The sequence below is a fragment of the Labeo rohita genome, chromosome 18, assembly GCF_022985175.1.
Source record: "Labeo rohita strain BAU-BD-2019 chromosome 18, IGBB_LRoh.1.0, whole genome shotgun sequence".
NCBI lineage: Eukaryota > Metazoa > Chordata > Actinopteri > Cypriniformes > Cyprinidae > Labeo > Labeo rohita.
In genome coordinates, this window is record NC_066886.1 from 18,367,528 (window position 1) to 18,377,293 (window position 9,766).

Consider the following 9,766-nt stretch of genomic DNA (forward strand, 5'->3'; position numbering starts at 1 on the left):
GTATGTTTTGATGCTGGTTTAAGCTGGTCCTTAGCTGGTTTATGCTGGTCCTTGACCAGCAACATGACCAGCAAAAACCAGCAAAGGACGAGCTTAAACCTACCAGCATATGCTGTTTTTTTCACCAGGGGTATCCAACAAAAGTAGATATATATGTTTTACTTTTATTTCGTGTCATTTAATGTTTATATAGCTTTATAACATACAATTTTTGTACATATTATGATGTCGCGCGCGTTTCGACAACAAGTAATATCGTCTGAAATCAAGGGCAACTGTTGCTATCCAGTCAGTCAGGTAAGTTTTAGAGACTGCTTAGAAGCTATTTACGTTAATCAGTACAATGTTTTAGGGTAGAAATTGAGTCATAAATTATTAAACTATTTATAAAATAGGTTATATTTATTTTATTTAGTCATTCCAACTGCTCTGTCAGAAGCCATTTTTATTCTTCCTGTTAACCGTCAAACCACACACAGCATTGTGGAACATCATATGTGACCCTGAACCACAGAACCAGATAATTTTTTAATTTTCTTTGAATAAATGAGCTTTCCATTGATGCATGGTTTGTTAAGATATGACAATGTTTGGCCAAGATACAACTATTTGAAAATCTGGAATCTGAGGGTGCAAAAAACCAAAACAAATCTAAATATTGAGAAAATTGCCTTTAAAGTTGTCCAAATAAAGTTTAGCAATGCATATTACTAATCAAAAATTAAGTTTTGATATGTTTACGGTAGGAAATTTACAAAATATCTTAATGGAACTTGATCTTTACTTAATATCCTAATGATTTTTGGCATAAAAGAAAAATTTATTTTGACCCCTACAATGTTTTGTTGGCTGTTGCTACAAATATAGCCATGCGACTGTTTTCGTGGTCCAGGGTCACGTATATATTTTAGAAACTTTCAAACTTACACTAAAGTTTGGTCACGAAAGTAATTAGGTTGAATGGAAGATAAACGTAAATGTTTAAGAATCAAATCACCTGACTGAAACTTTGCCTTTCACTAGCTGCCCACGCTTTGCTAAAGACATTCAGACAAGCTTACAGGGGCTAAATAAACACGGCTTGTAATGAGACGGATGTGAACAATCGCCCACGATTAACTCTGTTATTGATGCCCGTGTTCTGTAGGCTACATATGGTCTTTCAGTTAGAGAGGATTATGTCGTAACGACAAAGGTCGCTGACCCGCCCAGAACATTATCACACTCCCGGCACGTCCACGACCCCTACTGCTCCTACAACCCAAACTCAGAGCCTATCTGCTCACAGGCATCAATTAACACCAGTCGGTTCCCAGGCACTGCTGCGGTGCCCAATGCAAGGATGCATTAGAATGGGATGAAAGAAGGTCAGGAGGTCAAGAACAGAAAGACAATTACTCTGTATCTTGCTATTTAACTATCCTGCTTCAATACGTCGCTTACTATCAGTATTTACTCTATTTAACCATCTCTAACTCTTTACGTTTGTGTCTCCCTACATACATATGTAGAAAGTGATGCTATTCAGTCACACAATGCACTCTGTGATTAACAGAAACATCTTATTTACATCTATTCTCTTTTCCTTCTTTTCCCAGTTGTTAGACACCACGTTCTGTGGAAGAAACTGAAAAGGTGTTTTTTTCTGCGGGGCGAAGGACGAGTCAGTTAACGCATGTAAGTATAGGTTGATCCCTCAGGGCAGGTCACAGCATTGTGAACATGACAACGAGACTTGCAAGCTCTTCTTTGGAGTAGAGGCTAGTTCAACCAGTCTGTCTGTCCGGCGTCAGACGGTTGTTTTGACCTGTATCTCGCTCATTGTGAGAGAGTAGAGGTCACCAGGTGCTGTGTGAGTTTTTTTCCCCTTTTCTCAGTATCACATACAGCTTGTTTGGGAGGTTATTAAGGAGTGGCTTAGAATTTTTGCGTGTGTGTGAACATGTATGTGGGAAGGCAGAGGTGTTGCATAGGTTTCCTGTCACCTAATTTGACCTTATTTGTGCCAGGGACTATGTAAAGTCTTACCACAGTTTACAAGTCAGTTTTAATAGTTAATTTACAGTTCAAAAATGATACTTTTATTCATAATGAATGGGTTAAATTCATCGAATGGGCAGTAAAGACATTTCTATATCAAATGCTGTTTTTTGTGCTGTCTATACACTGTAAAAAACAAAAAGCTTAAAATAATTTGTTACCCTGCTGCCTTAAAATTTTAAGTTCAGTCAACTCAAATAAGTTTAGTCAACTTGAAATGTTAAGTTGTACTAAGTAACAACTTAGATATTTGTGTTTGTTAAACTTAAAAGCTGGGTAAGTAACCCAGCTGCCTTAAAATTTTAAGTTGAATCAACTCAAATATCTAAGTTGTCACTTTGCATAACTTAACATTTCAAGTTAAATAAACTTTTTCGGAGTCGACTGAACTTAAAATTTTAAGGCAGCCATTCTAATAATAAATCAGCATATAAGAATGATTTCTGAATGATCATGCGACACTGAAGACTGAAGAGTAATGGCTGATGAAAATTCAGCTTTGCATCATGTGAATAAATTATTGTAATAACATTTTGCAATATTACTGTTTTTTTCTGTATTTTTGATCAAATAAATGCAGCCTTGATGCATAAGAGACGTCTTTAAAAAACATGACAAATCTTACTGATCCCAGATTTTTGAACAGCATATCAAAGAATCCTGAAAAAAAAATGTATTACTGTTTCCACAAAAATATTAAGCAGCACAGCTATTTTCAACACTGATAATAATAAGCACTAAATCATCATATTAGAATGATTTCTAATGGATCACGTGACACTGCCGACTGAAGTAATGATGAAAATGTAGCTTTTTCATCAAAGGATTAAATTATATTTTAAGATATATTGAAATAGGAAATGCTTAATGTTCTAATATTAATATTTAAATGTCATAATAGTACATAATATTACTGCTTTTTACTATATTTCTAATCTAATAAAAAAAGAAAGTATGCTTTTTAAATGTTTTTAAATGAAAAAGTCTCACCAAGACTGCATTTATTGTTCACCAAGACTGCATTTATTTAATCAGAAATACAGTATATTTGATCAGAAATATATATTTTAAATCATATAGTCTATCAATTAATCACTGCTCAGGTTCAAAGGAATAGTTCACCCAAAAATGACAAATCTGTCAATTCATGTTGAGACTCAAAAATGATGCATTTCGCCAGGTTTGATGTTGATAGACAAACACAACAGATTTTCATGTGTTGTAACCAAACTTAAAATTTTCAGGAATGTCACAGAAATAAATATAATATAAAATATAAAAAATATAAAATATAAAAATATTTTTAGATATACTGAAACAGAAGTTACTTTACATTGTAATATTTTTTTTCAATTTTACTGTTTTTAATGCCAAGTTCTGTCATGAAACTCCAGATGGTGTTAATGCAAACTGATAATATTATTAACTGACGACTTGGCACAAGCCGATTCATATTGCATACGCAGCCAGTGAGATTACTGTTTTACATTTAAACAGCTGGTTAGCATTCGCAATGTGCTTTTGAAGTTCCTCCAAAACCCTCCACCTCCCCCAGCACCACCTGTATAGATCTGCTATGGGTTATTATATATGGTATTCATGCAGCAGCAGAATGTCTTAAATACTCACAGCAGCGTATTTGCGTATGTATTGGCAGTAGCAAGTACCTGCTTTGCAGCAGGAGCTGCAATAATCTCAGAGGTGGACGAAGTACATCTGTAAATGTACACATACGTATAATAATATATTACTCCAGTAAAAGTAAAAGTGCTCCTTTTTTAATTTTGCTCAAGTGGAAGTACAAAAGTACCCAATTTTTTAATGTACTTAAGTAAAAAAGTACTGATAGAATTATTTAGCAATTTAATACAGGCTACTTAATTTCATTTTATATTAGCACATATGTTTTTATAATCCTTTGGCTCAAAATACCTGGGATTTTCCCAAAATAACCACTATATGGAGTAAAAATACAGTTTTGTTGTTGATATGGACTATGTTGATGAGTGATGTAGTAATATTTATTATGAAGCTTACACTGCGAAAATATATATAAAAAAATAATTATATTTTCAGAGGGCATCACTTCCCAGTTTGATAATTACTGTAGTTACCATGTTCTGAACATCACATCCTTTGTTTTTTCCTCAGATGTAATCTATCTAGGTGGTTGAATAAAAATATTTGGCCTTTATATCTAAAAATTACCTCAACTTAGCACCAGCAAGGTTGTTAGCTAGACAGTTAGCATCAGCTAACAGTTTTTACTTATTTTCAGTATGGTTATGAATAAACATTCATATCTGTCTACTCGGCTAGTTAATCCAAACAATATAAATATGTATACTGTTGATAAACAATATAAAAACACATCCTCACATACACTGTAAAAACAATTTGTTGAGTCAACTTAAAATAATTTGTAACCTTGCTGCCTTAAAATTTTAAGTTCAGTCAACTCAAAAAAAGCTTGTTCAACTTGAAATGTTAAATTATACTAAGTGACAACTTAGATATTTGAGTTGAATCAACTTAAGGCAGCTGGGTTACTTACCCATCTGTTAAGTTTAGCAAATACAAATATCTAAGTTGTTACTTAGTACAACGTAACATTTCAAGTTGACTAAACTTATTTTAGTTGACTGAACTTAAAATTTTAAGGTAGCAGGGTAACAAATTATTTTAAGCTGACTCAACAAATTGTGTTTTTTATTTTTTACAGTGTAGGGCTAAATGCGTAGCATTTTAATAAAACTGCTAACGTTACAGCAGCGGGAATATGAACGTGAGTTATTTTATTTAATCTGTGTTATTTTTGTTTGTTTGTTTGTTTTTTTACCGAAAACACAGACACTGATGTTCATTTGTCTGAATTCAAGCATTTCATTGGGCTTAAACAGATCACCCTTTACAGCAGATTTAATTTAAAAACAATTAACAGTTTTGACCTAAATATGATTTTCAGTTACAATAATTAATCCTAAAATTCAACATTAGTAACTTACTTTTCACAGCATTAGTTGCACGCGCTCACAGGATCTCCCGGTTCACTGGAGACTCACACTAAACGGATCATTTGAATCAATGAGTTGTTGACTCGAGAACAGCTGCAATCGGAATCGGATCATTATAGTTCGCGGATGAATCATGTGGTGCGATTCGCGAATCGATTTAACTGGTTCATTGAAAATAATCAGTTTGTTCATGAATCCCACAATAGTATGTTCCTGCACAACCGGAGGCTGCAGATTCAGGGCCACACTTCTGAGACTCTATTTTTTGTGACAGCGCCATCTAGGAGACCTGATTGAAGCATAAAACAAAAACTTTAAATTAATTTTTTATCTTTCCATCTTATTTTTAATGTAAGACCTGGTGTGAACTTGTGTTCGAGGCGGTGTCAGCAATCTCCATTTAGCCTGTTTAGCTGTGCAAAACAGTTCATTGTTCTGCTGAATGTTATAAACTAGCATTTATATTCAAATTATCTTACATTTATTACCAATAAACACACTAATTTGTAGCGCAATTGTTTTACCGTTTACTGCACTTTATGCGCGTCACACATCAGACGTGAATGGCTCTGCTGCAGCTAATGAACTGAAGTCTCAGTCTTTCTTTACAAGAAAACTGAATTTAAAACCAGAATATATATAGAATATATTGAAATAAATAAGGTTAAATATTTCAATCGAGTTTCCAATGTTAAGGGTATGTTAAGGGTTAGGAGTTGGTTAGGACAATAATTAAGTGTATACAATTAACCAACTACATATTTCTTTAAAATATAATAACACACACAATAGCAAGCACTATTAAAATACTACATACATAAATACAATTAATAAATAAAATAATACAAAACTTGAAAAAAAAACAAAAAACTATAGGGTCCTAGAAATTGCAGCCTCCGTTTGTGCAGGAATACCCTTCTCCATGAATCAGACACCGGCTCTGCGTCTCGGAGCATGTGATATATTATAAGGAGTAACAATATGTTTTATGAAATTCAGTGAAGTAAAAAGTATGCTTTGGACTGTAGTGAAGTAAAAGTGAAAGTTACTCAAAATAAAACTACTCCAGTCCAGTACTTCCTGTACCTGATACTTGAAAAATGTACTTAAGTACAGTATCTAAGTACAACAACTTTGTTACTGTCCACCACTAAATAATGTACAAAAACAGCAATAAACAACAGCAGCAGCGTAGCAGATCTATTCAGCCAAGACCAAATATATTAACATTGTCATATTACCATGCTAAAATCCTCCAAGGGTAGCCATGATAGAACTGTATTTCAGTCTTCTTGCATAAACATGAAAATCCTAATTCTATCACTAATCACTACTGTTTGCATTCTAGTTTAAAGGGACAGTTCACCCAAAAATCTACAACATATTTTAAAAATTCTCCGCTGAAAATATATCATTCTGGTTCATGATATTTAGTAATGGCTATTTACATTTTTGAGTGAACGGTTCTTTTAAATCTGTTTTCTTCGAGCAGCTTCATGATTTTTTTGGTGGATTTGGTTGGAATTTATCACATTGAAATGAAAATATGAAATGCCAAACCACTTCCACCACAGCCGCTGGGAACGTTCTGGAGTATCAGTCGTAACAGGATTATCACCTTGTTTTTTGTGGTGAGAAGGGTCATGTTTAAACCCATATTTGTGGCTGCTCCCTCCATTGGACTGGAATTGTCACCTGTTCATCCAGCACAGATTGTTTGTGGACAGCTGGACCGTTGTCCTCCTCTCCCATGCAAGGCCACTAACACATCGCCGCGGTAGGGGGGGGTTAATTTTAGGGTTCAGGTTTCTCTCTGTGGTCTTTGCGGAGGAAAGGAGGGACGTTACCACAAGGAGGAGGAGGAGGATGGTATTGGATGCAGGTTTGGGAACAGGGATAAAGAAACACTAGAAAGCTTTTCTGTGGTTTATCTCGTTCACACAACCTTCCTTTGCTCATTCACTCCCATCACACTAGAAAGTCCTGTGGGAGGAAAGATGAGGAATTCAGTGGCACTTCTTAAAATGTAATGAATTGGCCTTTAATATAATTAATAGTAAGAATAATAATAATATACCATAAGCTCAAATATGCTGTATTTAGCTTAGACTGCAGTGCATGGATCTTTATTATTAATGCACCTAAAGGGCTGTACATAATTCAGTGATCTACTATCTGTAAGTCTACCAGCTTGCTAATCGCCAACCATGTAACTAGTTACATCAGGCTTCATGAAAACTGGTTTTGCATCTTTTGATCTCGCAATAAAGGAAAGCGATTGCAGGCACTTTGGAAACGGCAGCAGTTAGAGCAGGGGTCCGTGACCTCGAGGGAGTCTGTTCTGTTACTGCAGGGGGCCTGAAAAAATAAAATAAAATTACAGTGTGATGAAAACACAGATTTAATGGTTTAGCTAAATGTTGTTGTTTCTCCTACAATGTATTTTTACATTAACATTTTATAAATAAAAATATGAAAAATTAAATAAGAAATTACGTAAAAAAAATATACCCTTAAAATGTACCCTTACACTATAATACCAGTGATGTATATACAGTTTAAGCATCATAACTCAAATATAAAACATTTATAATTAATAAGAATAATAAAAAATGAAAGAATTAAAAGAGAAAAAGTAAAAAAAAGTCTTACCTTAAAAATATATATATACATATATTAATTTACTTATATATATGAAGTTTAAGCATCATAACTCAAATATAAAACATTTAGAAATAAAAATAAAACATTCAAACAAAAAATTAAAATATGTCTTTTAAATAATACCTATGTCTATTTGTCTACATACACGCACAAATATATTTTTAATCTATATGTAGTTAAAGCATTATATATATTTATTTTTTTTTTTATTATTTTACTTATGTGTATGCAGTTTAAGCATATCTCAATTATAAAACATTTAGTAATAACAATAAAAAATTAAATAAAAATATTAAAATATATATCTTTTAAATAATATCTATCTATCTAATGTATATATGTAGCATCATAACTCAAATGTAAAATTATAACTAATTAAAAAAAGTAAAAAAGTAGTCTTTACTATACACACGCACACATACACACAAATATACATTTTAATGTATAGATAGATAGATACAGCATCATAATTCAAATATTTACTATTTACTAAAATATTTACAAATAATAATAATAAAAAAAAAATTAAATCAGAAGAAAATAAAATAAACATATTCTTACCTTAATCAATACAGGTGATAATCATTATGGATATAAAAGATTTTCATACATATGCAATCCTCATAACACAAATGGTAAAAAAAGAAAAAAAAAGAAAAAAAAACCCATTTAGAAATAAAAAAAAAAATACATTAGAAATTAATTAAATAAATGAAATGTACCTTAATCACCCTAATCAATGCAGGTGATAAATCAATATTTGTATTAAAGTACTAAAATATATTTTTTATACATAAGCACATTAACCAACATAACACAATATATAAACACATATGGTACTATATGCATGTTAAAAGACAGACAATTTTTTTGACAATAAAACAGGGGCCCCCTGCTCTGTCTCTCTATTCAAAAGGGTCCTTGACCTGATTCGGTGGTTTCTGTCAGTGTCTCCCATTAAGAATGTCTCAAGACCGTTGTATAAAGACATTCATATAAAGACATTCACAATGAACACGTTTACGACTACATGCATTCAGACATTTCCCACCCTGAGAAAGCATGCAGATTTAGACGCAGGTTTCTTGAGACCCCAAAACCACAAACTTTCCCTTTTTACCCAGGTAGCAGTGCCGCGTAAGTGGGGTATTTATTGTGGTCTGAGCTCAAACTCAAAACACATCTCAAAGTCCACACGCACCTGCAGGTTTGTGCGGTCAGTTACCCGTCACCACGCCCTGACAGGAATGCGTCATCGTGATTGGCCGGTAAAGATAAACCTGGGCCAGTCCCATCTCAGAAGGCCGACGTGTTTGAGAAAATGTGCAGAGAGGCGGCCCAAAAGAGACAAAGGGCACCTGGGAATGTTTTCGTCTGCCAGAGGCCATCTTAACTTGCAGAAGCTCGTGTTACATTATGTAATTGGGCCCGTGCGGCAACCAAATGGTGCGTGGCTGGGGTGGGTGTATAAGGTTTTGATAGAGGAGTAGTGATGCAAGTCCCAGGGCAATCACCTGTGATTCAGAGAATCGGGAATTTTTTCCTGAACTACCAGAGTTGGAAATGACGCTTCTGACCCCTCCCTTATGCCTCGAAATCTTTCTCCCGTCCTCCGAAATGGCGATAATTGGAGATGGGGTGAGAGCTACATATGGTCCCTTCAATCCAACCTCCCCCAACCCAGGCTGAAAGCTCATTAAAAAGGTTGCTTGTTAATGAGCTATAGGGATCATAGAGCGTCCCACTCATTAGAGGGCCCAGAGATACCGGCGTGAAGGTTTTGTCCCATTACAAAAGAAGAGAGCTGTTAAGATGACTCCGCTCCCCCTCGGCTTTCTCAACATCCGCCCGTTTCTATCCCAGCACTCCTTTCCGGACTTTGTCTTCATCATCTCCCCAGATGTATAATCACACTTTTTTTGGACACGTAATCTACCTGACAATCTCATCTGTTCTATCAAACCCTATTCTTTGAAGGCCAACCTGAATGACCCAGCGATTTAGTCAGATATGACTGTTCTACTAACGGACTATGACTCAACAATAGC